The following is a 13771-nucleotide window of genomic DNA, read 5'->3' as shown; positions in this document are numbered from 1 at the left end:
CAGTACGACTGCTAGCAGTCCGTATCGCCTGCCCGCTCACCATAAGACGGTTCAATAGGACTGCAGGACTAAAGAGAATGACCTGGTCAAGTCACTCCAAATTTAGTCCCTGCGCCCATGTCTGCCCAGGCGTTCCCAGCCGACGTGGCCAGGAGCACCTCGGACACGACGAGGACGACTACCAATCGTATTGCACCGTCTGCTGCCAGAAGGCAATGGGTTGCTGCTACTGTGCAGCAAAGCCGTACCGCGTCTGCCAGCACCCAGGAGACATAGGGTGACGGTTACCTGAGCTGGCTCCATGCTTGCCGTGGTATGGTGTCTGCACAGGTAACTCATGAAAAAAGGCGCAAAACGATTGTCTGCCCTTGCTTTCACGGAGGGAGGGAGGGAACGGGGGCCTGACGACACGTACCCAGAACCACCCGCGACAATGTTTTAGCCCCATCAGAGTGCTCCATTGTGAGTGCTCTGGACAGCACTCTCAGATGCCCGATTGTTTGCCATTGCTCTGACGCTGGGAGGGGCGCTTACAGGGTTGGCTTCAGGGAGCTAAAATCAACAAAGGGGGTGGCTTTACATCAAGGAGTATTTCAGGCAGGACTTCACGGAGGGTTCCAATAAGAAATGGTGCACCTAAGTTATTGTCGTTATTGGAACAAGAAGGTTAGCCTGGCCTCTGATTGATACATGGCTAGATTTACCTCACTGCACCTTCTCTGTAAGTGACTGCAGTGTGATCTAGAAGAATGAGTCCCCTAGACAGGGGAGGGGGGGAAGCAAATGAGTACAAAACAAATCTGGTCTATTTCTTGTTTTGATCCACTCCATCTATCTTTTACATCTTTGGCTGGCAGCAGACGGTGCAGAAGGACTGCATGCCATCCACATCTCATGGCTGCTCGGCAGAAGATGGTACAGTACGACTGCTAGCAGTCCGTATCGCCTGCCCGCTCACCATAAGACGGTTCAATAGGACTGACTGCAGGACTAAAGAGAATGACCTGCTCAAGTCACTCCAAATTTAGTCCCTGCGCCCATGTCTGCCCAGGCGCTCCTGATCGACCTCACAGAGGCGACCAGGAGCACCTCAGACATGACGATGACGGCTACCAGTCGTACTGTACCGTCTGCTGCCACAAGGCAAGGGGTTGCTGCTACTGTGTAGCAATGCCGTACCGCGTCTGCCAGCACCCAGGAGACATAGGGTGACGGTTACCTGAGCGGGCTCCATGCTTGCCGTGGTATGGCGTCTGCACAGGTAACTCAGGAAAAAAGGCGCGAAATGATTGTCTGCCCTTGCTTTCACGGGGGGAGGGAGAGAACGGGGGCCTGACGATATGTACCCAGAACCACCCGCGACAATGTTTTAGCCCCATCAGGCATTGGGATCTCAACCCAGAATTCCAATGGGCAGCGGAGACTGCGGGAACTGTGGGATAGCTACCCACAGTGCAACGCTCCGGAAGTCGACGCTTGCCTCGGTACTGTGGAAGCGCTCCGCCGAGTTAATGCACTTAATGCACTTAGAGCATTTTCTGTGGGGACACACACACTCGAATATATAAAACCGACTTCTATAAATTCGACCTAATTTGTAGTGTAGACATACCCTTACTCTGAGCTGGCTGACTGCAGACTTACTGCTGCTTCAAGCTTCCTTGCAGAGGCCCTTACCCTACAAGCAGGAGCAGGAAAAGCCCTGAGAATTTAAAGTGATCAACAATGTTAACACAGTTTTCAGTTCACCATACAGGTGGCCTAATGAGCCTGTCTGAGAAGTATTATGGGACACAGCGGCACTTCCAGACTCTAACATCTTGTTGATCACTGTTAAGCGAGAGGGATGGTGGAAGCCAAGGGCAAGGACTGGACATGCTTGGCAGCATGAGAGAATGAAGCACGGAATGCATGGATGCAAACCTGTCAGTCTCAATAGTTGAAGAACAATCACTGTGAGACACATTTCATCACTGATCAGGCACAGCATGATAGTGGAGAAGATTGTTCTTCCAAATAGGACCTTTTAAAATGTACTTCCCTTGTAGGTTTTATTATTTGCTAAAAGGCAGATTGACTTCCAAATCATTTGGGCTATCTAAAAGCTCCCCACGGAAATTAAACATACACTGCTTGATGTTATCTATGCACAAAACAGCCGTATGTCAATCCTCTTTTGCTTGGTGCTGCGGTGGAGTATTTTAACCAGACGTCTTTATCAGGTCTCCACTGACAGCTGTCAAAGCGTGCTAGGGGAATAACATGTTTGCAAATGGTTTTCTTACCTTTCTCTTCTCCCTTTCTCTCTCCTCCTAAAATTGCCTGCTACAAACTGTCTGCTCTTGAAGAAGGAGAGGTAGAAGTACCATGCAAACTGATGGCCGGATGTCTCTGAGGGCCAGCATTTTCATGAAATTGCGCCCCCAAAATTGCATGCATACATACTGCCTTTTCAGGATTTTGCCAAGGGACATCAAAATTGTCACCCTTAATCAGACCAATGGGCCATCTTCTCTGGGCCCATATCTGTGACATTGGCTAGATACACATGGGGAAGGCATAAAACCTTTAGAACGGATGTATTTCCATGCTGTGCCCAAGGGGTAAGTTTCTTTATAACCCCAACATGTGAGTTGTTGGCTTTTGTCCTGGTGCATTGGGATTAATATTATGCATTTTTGTCCTAGATATTGTAACTGTGGATGTTCATTGTATTATTCATATAAATGTCTAGTCATTTAAAAAACATATGCTGATCTCTTGACCTCAAGAATAACCTGTGACAAGAAGTTCCACAGGTTAAATATGCATTGTGTGTTTTTTAAAAAAAGTGTATGTGAGCAAATTTGGTAGCAGTGTGTTTCACTGTCCAACTTTTATACACGTCAAAGTGTCGAAGGCAGGGTTTGCATGGGCAAAGAGGTACATGTGCAGTTTTGGAGGATATTGTGCAAAATTTGGTCCTTTCTCTGTGGTCGCCTTAATTAGCACATTACTTCACCAGTGGTTGCATTGATTTGAGTGGGTCCACTCCAACGGATTTTAATGGGCCTGTACCTATGGGGTAAGGTACTGTTCAACATGAGTAAGAGCGTCAGAAGCTGGCACTTAATAATAACTAGATATGGATTCCAGTATTAGAAAAGATAAGAAATATAATTTCAGTTCCAAGGAGAAATCCCCTCGTGCATTGCATTTCAGTTGTTATTCCTGCAAGTTTCAGGCACATGAGGAATTCATGATGGAATCAAATGAAATTATCCCTTCCTAGGAATCAGAGCACAAATGCAAACCATAAATCGTTAGCCATTGCGAGGAGGAATTCTATAAGCACACACACATTGCTTCTGATGGGCTATTTCATCATGACAGAGACAACCCCACACTTCTGTTAGGATATAGATATTCAGGCCTGCCTGTAAAGGCCTAGACTTTAAGAATGTAGGTATATGTTTATCATTTAGCTAGTAATAGAGGTATACAAGAAAGAATCTGTGTAAGGGCCTTCTCTCACCGTGACAGTCTGAGGCCCTGTTCTTAGGCCAATGCCTTTGGCTAAGCAGCAGAGGCAGCCATAAGCTGGGAAGCGACCGGTCACATCCTCACATTCCAAACTAGTCAATATGGGGCTGTTAGGAAGGTGATCCAATCTATCACCTCCAGAGAAAGGGAAAAGCCTAGAAGATGTAAAAGGAAATTTAGTTTGGTAGTTTTCTGTCTGGTAAGAACTCATTTATCAATAGACAAAGCTGGGAAACCCTTATATCTTTATAGATGTAGTTGTGAAATCCTCACTTCTGTATTGTTTTGTCATTATAGTTCCCACTTTGCTATTGTTTGTCTGTATAATCTCTGTCTGGTTCTGTGATTGTTCCTGTCTGCTGTATAATTAATTTTGCTGGGTGTAAACTAATTAAGGTGGTGGGATATAATTGGTTAGCTAATCATGTTACAATATGTTAGGATTAGTTAGGTAAATTTCGATAGAATGATTGGTTAAGGTATAGCTAAGAATATTACTATATAAATTAGGGGCAAACAGGAAGTAAGCTGGGATTCGAAAATAAGGAAAAAGGAACTTGTATTTAAGCTTGCTGGAAGTTCACCCCAATAAACATCGCATTGTTTGCACCTTTGGACTTCGGGTATTGTTGCTCTCTGTTCATGCGAGAAGGACCAGGGAAGTGGGAGAGTGAAGGAATAAGCTCTCTAACAACTTCTGTTTGGGCTTTACTCCCCTCCCCCTTGCCCCTTGCCCACCTCCTTGCATTTTGCAGTATGAGATATCAACGTCATGGTTTCAAAACACAGACAAATTATCTGCCAACACTCAGCTCCCTCTCATCTTTTCTGGCACTAAGTGCTGCAGGATTGGACTAATCTCTCCACACTCTCTCTCACACACGCTGCAAATTGAGTTTCAAATTATTTGAGGGAATCTAAACCGTGCAGCACAAATTTCATGAATACCTAATTGGCCTAAGGGTAGTTTTGAATGCTGTTTCTCCAGATACTGATCTCATTGTTTGTAGAGTAGTTATCAGAAAGACTAACAACACATGGAAATCAAATAACACTGATTGCCATGTTATCTCGATACGGTGGCAAGAATTATGCCGATTTGTTCATCCTGACATCTATCTCTTTGTGATTTTGTACCTTTCTCGATGTACAGAGTTGTTTGCAGGAGTGCTGTAGCCGTGTTGATCCCAGGATACTAGAAAGATGAGGTGGGTGAGAAATATCTCTAATTTGATCAACTTTGATTGGGAAAAGAGACAAGCTTTCGAGCTTACACAAGCTTGAAAGCTTGTCTCTTTTCCCAACAGAAGTTGGTCCAATCAAAGATATTACCACACCCACCCTTTGTCTCTATGGACATAGGCAATAACTGTGTTGCAGTTAGGGTAATGCTACTAAACTGTACTTAGGTGAATTAGGAACAAATAAGTGTGTGTTGTCTAGCATCTTTCCCACTTTATAACCAGTTGTAGCTGAGAGTAGCTACCAGGAAATATGGAGGGTATGTCTATAAAGCAGTCATGGCATGTGGATTGCAGCTTCTGTAGACATACCTGATCTAGTTTTAACCTAGCTAGCATGGGTACTGGAGCAGCAAAGCCATGGCAGCATGTGCTTCAGTGCGAACCCTGAGTAATTACCTGGTTTGCTAGCCCACGCTGCTGCAGCTTCACGGCTCCCGTACTCAAGCTAGCCCGAGTAAAGCTAGCTCAGGTGTGCCTATCTGAGCTGCAATCGCACCCCAGGATTTGTGTAAACATACCTAGAGGCAGCCTGCAGGGACTTCCGCCCTGTAATATGGGACTGTCCAGGTATTTACTTTCATTGTAAGCTCTTTGAGGGAGGGACTAGCTTTTTGCTCTGGTTTGTACAGTGCCTCAACACTGGAGTCCTGGTGCTAAGACCTAAGCCCTCCTTCAGCACAAATAATGATAATGCAGGACAGGTGCAATCCAGAACTATAGATTGCCAGGCTCCTTTCCTTCCTGTTTGATGGTAAGAGCTTTGTGGGAGAGACTGTCACTATGTTTGTAGTCGTGCTGTGGGGCTCTGACCTCTGATGGGACACCTCGTTGCTTTTGTGATACAAATAACGAACAATAATAAGTGGATATTCTTGCACGTTGCTGTCTATTAGTGTTTAAAGGGTTCATTTCTGTTCTCAGCTCTATGCACACAACTCTTCCTGGAAAACATCAAAGGTACCCAGCATGCATATGGACAAAACGTGGAAGATTTTTGAGCAGCTATCTTCTATTTCATAGTGAGCAGAAGCATGGCTGGTGTTGTCAATGGTACACAAAGGTCAGCCGAAAGCCAGATAAACTGTGAATGGAAATGAGAGCAGTGACAGTATGCGAAGGGCCAGATGAGGGTATTTCACTGACTAAAGAGAAACTGGAGTGGAAATTGAAATGTATCACATTGCTTCATAAACTCATGCAACCAAATCCCAAGAGGAGAGAGCACTCCCACCTCCCTTTGGCTTCAGCGAGTGCTTCCCAGCACCTCTCAGGGTTGAGCCCATTCGCAAACAGAATCAGGGTTGGGGATATTAAAACTGGCTCTGATTTGAATTCATGCTCACTAAGCTGCAAAGCAAGTTAAAAAGGAACAAGACGTTTGGCAACAAACTCTGCCATTAGTAAAAAGGTGGCAGAAGGAAGGGATTTTCTATTTGTTTATCTGAAATTGAAACTATCAATACGTCCATCTCGAGAGGTGCTGCTCACTGGAAGTGTTTGAATTGTATGCAGGGATTGTAAATAGGGCAGTAAATGGCTGGCAGTCTGTAGGGGACGTGTCTGATTTAATATCAGAGGGATAGCCCTGTTAGTCTGTATCCACAAAAACAACGAGGAGTCCGGTGACACCTTAGACGAACAGATTTATTGTTTTTCTGATTTAATAGGGAGCCTTTGTAGCTCTTTACAGGGGCATTGCCGTCTGAAGTGCAGGAACCAGTATTAGCATTCCTGGCTCTGCCTCTGGCTTCTCTGCGATCCCGGAGAATGGTATTTACACTCAATTTGCTCAGTTATAAACCCGGTTTTGTAGTGTAGTCAGCAGTCCACTCCACGACTGTGGAATCCAGGTAGGGTGACCAGACAGCAAGTGTGAAAAATCAGGACAGGGGCTGGGGGGTAATAGGAGCCTATATAAGAAAAAGACCCAAAAATTCAGGACTGTCCCTATAAAATCGGGACATCTGGTCTCTCTGGGTCCAGCAGCCTCAGGGCAGAATCCCCTTACAGTCATCCCTAAGAACTCCTCAGTACCATCTGGCAAAGGGGTCACTGTCCTGCAACAGCAATTCCGATCAGACTCACTACACAAACTCACTACACCTAACAACCCCCCAAAGGGTTGTCTAATAAAAGCCTATATGATACTCGTGTTAGCAGCCTTCACAACGCTTCACAGCACTAAGTTGTTACTGCTGCTGTTCTTGGCACTCCAATGGCAGCTGCACCAGCAGACGGGGCAGCCTGTTAATTCAGCAGACCTTGATGTTACTCATGTAGGAAGACCACAGGCTCGGTTTGGTGGCAAAGGGACTAGACCAGGTTTACTGTTGACGGAGCACAGTACTAGCGCCATGGCTCAATGATTATCGGTACATTAACACCAGTATGCCCGTAACAATGGTACCCGCTCAGTCGTTACACCAGGGTGCTGTCCCCTTGGAAAGTACAAAGGTACCCCGCCTCTGACTTCTCCTTTTATACATTGATACAAGCAAGTTATGTATTACACTCTAGACATTGACAGTTACCACCCTTCTCCTTGTATCTGCTACTTCGGACTGTGACACTGAATGGAAGATGGGAGACGCTGTATGATACTGTTGACACCAATATTATACAATTAAAAAGAGTCAGACCAGATATGCCACGTAAGGTATCTGTGAAAATGATTTCAAAACGCGTGCTATGTTTCTGGGGGATACCCCCAGACACATTGGCATTCAGCACTGCCTAGCCTGTTCGATTGCCTGTCAAGGGTCATCAGCTGTAAAATGAACCCATCGAAAGGCCAGAGACTACACCTTATGACTCAGTAAAGCATGCAGAACTGCTACCTGTAGTCAGTAACCGGTCATTTAAATCAGCTTCTGTACCAAATGACTGGAGGATAGCTAATGTGATGCCAACTTTTAAAAAGGGCTCCAGAGGTGATCCTGGCAATTACAAGCGTGACTTCAGTACCAGGCAAACTGGTTGAAACTATAGTAAAGAACAAAATTGTCAGACACATTGATGACCATATTTTTTGGCAGGTTACAGAGTGGTAGCCGTGTTAGTCTGTATCAGCAAAAAGAATGAGGAGTACTTGTGGCACCTTAGAGACTAACAAAGAGTCAACATGGTTTTTGTAAAGGGAAATCATGCCTCACCAATCTACTAGAATTCTTTGAGGGGGTCAACAAGCATGTGGACAAGGGAGAACAAGTGGATATAGTGTACTTAGATTTTCAGAAAGCCTTCGACAAGGTCCCTCACCAAAGGCTCTTAAGCAAAGTAAGCTGTCATGGGATAAGAGGGAAGGTTCTCTCATGGATTGGTAACTAGTTAAAAGATAGGAAACAAAGGGTAGGAATAAACGGTCAGTTTTCAGAATGGAGAGAGGTAAATTCTGGTGTCCCCTAGGAATCTGTTCTGGGACTAGTCCTATTCAACATATGCATAAATGACCAGGAAAAAGGGGTAAACAGTGAGGTGGCAACATTTGCAGATGATACATAACTACTCAAGGCAGACTGCAAAGAGCTACAAAACGATTTCTCAAAACTGGGTGACTGGGCAAAAAAATGGCAGATGAAATTCAATGTTGATAAATGCAAAGTAATGCACATAATCATAATCATAAAATATTAGGGTTGAAAGAGTCCTCAGGAGGTCATATAGTCCAATCACCTGCTCAAAGCAGGACCAACACCCAATAAATCATCCCAGCCAGGGCTTTGTCAAGCAGGGCCTTAAAAACCTCTAAGGATGGAGATTCTACCACCTCCCTAGGGAACCCATTCCAGTGCTTCACCACCCTCCTAGTGAAATAACGTTTCCTAATATCCAACCTAGAACTCCCCCACTCCCACTTGAGACCATTGCTTCTTCTTCTGTCATCTGCGACCACTGAGAACAGCTGAGCTCCATCCTCTTTGGAACCCCACTGCAGGTAGTTGAAGGCTGCTATCAAATCCCCCCTCACTCTTCTCTTCTGCAAACTAAATAAGCCCAGTTCCCTCAGCCTCTCCTTGTAAGTCATGTGCCCCAGCCCCCTAATCATTTTCATTGCCCTCCGCTGGACTCTCTCCAATCTGTCCACATCCCTTCTGTCGTGGGGTGACTAAAACTGGATGCAATACTCCAGGTGTGGCCTCACCAGTGCCAAATAGAGGGGAATAATCACTTCCCTCAATCTGCTGGCAATGCTCCTACTAATGCAGCCCAATATGCCGTTAGCCTTCTTGGCAACGAGGGCACACTGCTGACTCATATCCAGGTTCTCGTCCACTGTAATCCCCAGGTCCTTTTCTGCAGAACTGCCGCTTAACCAGTTGGTCCCCGGCCTGTAGCAGTGCATGGGATTCTTCCTTCCTAAGTGCAGAACTCTGCACTTGTCCTTGTTGAACCTCATCTGATTTCTTTTGGCCCCATCCTCCAATTTGTCTAGGTCACTCTGGATCCTATCCGTACCGTCCAGCGTATCTACCTCTCCCCCCAGCTTAGTGTCATCTGCGAATTTTCTGTAGGTGCAATTAATCCCATCATCCAGATCATTAATAAAGATGTTGAACAAAACCGGCCCCAGGACTGACCCCGGGGCACTCCGCTTGATACTGGCTGCCAACTAGACATCAAGTCGTTGATCACTACCCGTTGAGCACGACAATCTAGCCAGCTTTCTATCCACCTTATTGTCCATTCATCCAATCCATACTTTTTTAACTTGCTGGCAAGAATACTGTGGGAGACCATATCAAAAGCTTGCCTAAAGTCAAGATATATCACATCCACTGCTTTCCCCATATCTATAGTGCCAGTTATTTCATCATAGAAGGCAATCAGGTTGGTCAGGCATGATTTGCCCTTGGTGAATCTATGTTGACTGTTCCTGATCACCTTCCTCTCTTCTAAGTGCTTCAAAATGTATTCCTTGAGGACCTGCTCCATGATTTTGCTGGACAATAATAATCCCAACTATACTTATAAAATAAGGGGTCTAAATTACTTGTTATCACTCAAGAAAGAGATTTTGGAGTCATTGTGGACAGTTCTCTGACTCAATGTACAGCGTCAGTCAAAAAAGCAAACGGGATGTTGTGAATCATTAAGAAAGGGATAGAAAATAAGACAGAAAATATCGTATTGCCTCTATATAAACCCATGGTATGTCCACATCTTGAATACTGCGTGCAGATGTTGTCACCCCATCTCAAAAAAAGATATATTGGAATTGGAAAAGGTTCAGAAAAGGGAACAAAAATGATTAGGGTTATGGAATGGCTGCCATATGAGGAGAGATTAATGAGACTGGGACTTTTCAGTTTAGAAAAGCAACAACTAAGGGGAGATATGATAGAAGTCTACAAAATCATGACTGGTGTGGAGAAAGTAAATAAGGAAGTGTTATTTACTCCTTCTCATAACACAAGAACTAGGGGTCACCAAATGAAATTAATAGGCTGCAGATTTAAAACAAACAAAAGGAAGTATTTTTTCACACAATGCACAGTCAACCTGTGGAACTCCTTGCCAGAGGAGGTTGTGAAGGTCAAGACTATAACAGGGTTCAAAAATGAACATGATAAATTCAGGGAGGGTAGGTCCATCAATGGCTATTAGTCAGGATGGGCAGGGATGGTGTCCCTAGCTTCTGTTTGCCAGGAATGGGCGACAGGGGATGGATCACTTGATGTTACCTGTTCTGTTCATTCCCTCTGTGGAACCTGGCATTGGCCACTGTCAGAAGACAGGATACTGGGCTAGATGGACCTTTGGACTGACCCAGTATTTCCGTTCTTATGTAGGGGCATGCCTATGGACAGAACTCTAAGGCTTTTCCATGCCATGTGGTGTGAAGCTTGTGTTTGGGATAAAGGAAGTACCAGTCACCCCGGTACACATGGTCAATACTTCTTTATCCATTATCCTGTCATCCCATCCTTATTTTATGAGGTGTTGGTGTGTGCCTATATCATATCTCCAGAATGTGTTTATGTAGTTACCTGAGAGATCGGTGTGTTTTTGTACCATCCTCTCAAGTCAGGAATGTGCTTATTTGGTGTTAGATAATACCTAGTGTGTTGTTATTTTGCCAAGACCATGCCTACTCAGGTTCAGAGACTTTGATTCACACAGTTAGTTATGCCTAGGGCTCCAACAAGGCCTACAGTACTGATCTTCATAATCATTGTGAGAGGTGTGTATCGATGATACATAATGAGTTGTGTATAGGTACTGAAATATATTTTAGAGTCTGTGTTCCAGGCAGGGTTGACAAAGAGGTTTTACCAGACAAAGGTTATAGATTCACTTGTCTGCTTAGGTTGATTGATATCTTAATAAATTTGAAAAAAAAATCACAATTTTTCAATCAGCTCTAATATATAATAGCAACCTATTGTTAGAGAGCTTATTCCTTCACTCTCCCACTTCCCTGGTCCTTCTCGCATGAACAGAGAGCAACAATACCCGAAGTCCGAAGGTGCAAACAATGCGATGTTTATTGGGGTGAACTTCCAGCAAGCTTAAATACAAGTTCCTTTTTCCTTATTTTCGAATCCCAACTTACTTCCTGTTTGCCCCTAATTTATATAGTAATATTCTTAGCTATACCTTAACCAACCATTCTACTGAAATTTAACTAACCAATCCTAACATATTGTAACATGATTAGCTAACCAATTATATCCCACCACCTTAATTAGTTTACACCCAGCAAAATCAATTATACAGCAGACAGAAACAATCACAGAACCAGACAGAGATGATACAGACAAACAATAGCAAAGTGGGAACTATAATGACAAAACAATACAGAAGTGAGGATTTCACAACTACATCTGTAAAGAAGTAAGAGTTTCACAGCTGTGTCTATTGATAAGTGAGTTCTTACCAAACAGAAAACTATCAACCTCAATTTCTTTTTACATCTTCTAGGCACTTCCCTTTCTCTGGAGGTGATAGGCACTATCAGGACAGGATTGTATTCCTAACAGCCCAATAGCACCTTCTTTCAATGTGACTACTTTGGAATGTGAGGATGTGACCGGTCGCTTCCCAGCTTATGGCTGCCTCTGTCACTTAGCCAAAGGCCTTAGCCTAAGAACAAGGCCTCAGACTGTCACAGTAAGAGAAGGACCTTACACTGGCAGACAGTGATTTTGATTCTTTCTTTTATACCTCTAACTAGCCAAGTGATAAGAATACACCTAAATTCTTAAAGTACAGGCCTTTACAGACAGGCCTGAATATCTATATCCTAACACCTATAATCTTTTTTATCATTTGAGTTGTGTCTTAACACAAAGACGACTGCTGAAGGTTACATAGGCGTCTCCAGAATTCTTATTCTATCTATCCATTGCTGAGTATATAGCATTGCAGCTGCACAGCAAACATATTGGCCAACTGGTTGCTAAGAGACTATGGAAATATTAAAAACCAAAGTATCAAATTACAATAGGAAACTCTAAAGAGAAGGTAACAAAATAATGAAAATACAATAAACACTCACATGAAGTATTATTAAGACAATCACTTTGATAAGTGTCCTGCCTATGCAGAAGTGAACAGTCTAATTCTAGGAAAATCTTTATTGGTCTTAAATTATTTTCTTCCTCCTAGGAACATAAGAACGACCCTACTTGGTCAGACCAATGGTCCATCTAGCCCAGTACCCTGGCTTCCAACAATGGTCAATGCCAGAGGCTTCAGAGACAGTTAACAGAAGATGCCCACTGCCCAATATTCTATCAATATGTACCTGAACATTAGCATAGACAGCAACCTAATAAAGTTTTCTCCGGGCTGGGAAGAGATCCCTAGGTTCAACACTGGGTCCTAGTGCAATTTTTCAAGGGATCCATCCCCTGTCATCCAGTCCAAGCTTCTAGCAGACAAAGGTTTAGGGACACCCAGAGCACGGGGTTGCATCTGTGGCCATCTTGGCTAATAGCCATTGATGGACCTATGCTCCATGAACTTCTCTAATTCTTTTTTAATCCAGTTACACTTTTGACCTCCACAACATCCCATGGCAATGACTTCTACAGGTTGGTCTTGTGTGAAGAAATACTTCCTTATGTTTGTTTTAAACCTACTGCCTATTAATTTTATTGGGCGACCCCTGGTTCATCTGTTTGCTATGTAAAGGGTTTAATAGCATTACCTTATTCACTTCTCCACTCCTCCCTTTTTGGTGAGCAACCCAAACCCCATGAATGGCATGTTGCATGCATGTAGATCTGGGTATGAACAGTTGCAACTGAACCCTAGTGGCAGGGGACAACTGAAGTTGCCTGTTGAGTTTGTTAGAGGTTTGGCATACTGAATAGTTAGGGCAAGGTGGAGACAAATAAGCCAGACATTTCTGGGAGGGGCACACGGAGAAAGAGTCTACTGAATCTTTAAACAGTGCCAAATTATTTTGAAAGCCCAACTCAGAGCTTTTCTTTTGCCACCTGGTCCATTGGTGAGCCCATGATCTAGCCTAGGTCTCCACTGGGATAAAGCATGTTTGTTTTGATCTGGATGCTCTAAAGGGAGTGGGGAAAGCCCAAGGACTCCAGTGGAGCCCATGTTCTGTCAAAGCCTCACTGAAGGGAAGTCCAGCAGAGCACAGATGATTATATTTGGAATACCTGCTACTACAGTCTACCGTGAGCGCTGCTATCTCATGTTGGTGGCTCATGTGGGTGGAGCTTGGCTTGTAGGTGGAGCTTGGGAGAATGCCACTATTTTTTTCCTTTTCCAGTCCCCATGGTCGAACCCTATCTGGTCACAAACAAGTTTTTAACTGTGGTTCTGCATAGTTTTAAAATGTGGTTTTATGGCCTGTGTAGACACAGAGTCTAATATTTTTCTTGATGGCAGCAGTCAGTGGACTTAATCAAAGGTAGCACGGAGGTTCCTAGGGAGTGCAGACTTGCACCTGACCCTACATACTTAACACATGAATGCCAGTCATAATTACTTTTAGTAGAAGAATAGCATGAAGTCTGTTTTGCACATAGCCACATAAA

Source organism: Lepidochelys olivacea, assembly GCF_965140295.1.
Source record: "Lepidochelys olivacea isolate rLepOli2 genome assembly, chromosome: 2".
Taxonomy (NCBI): domain Eukaryota; kingdom Metazoa; phylum Chordata; order Testudines; family Cheloniidae; genus Lepidochelys; species Lepidochelys olivacea.
The sequence above is the reverse complement of the archived record's forward strand: the minus strand, read 5'-3'. Positions refer to the sequence as shown.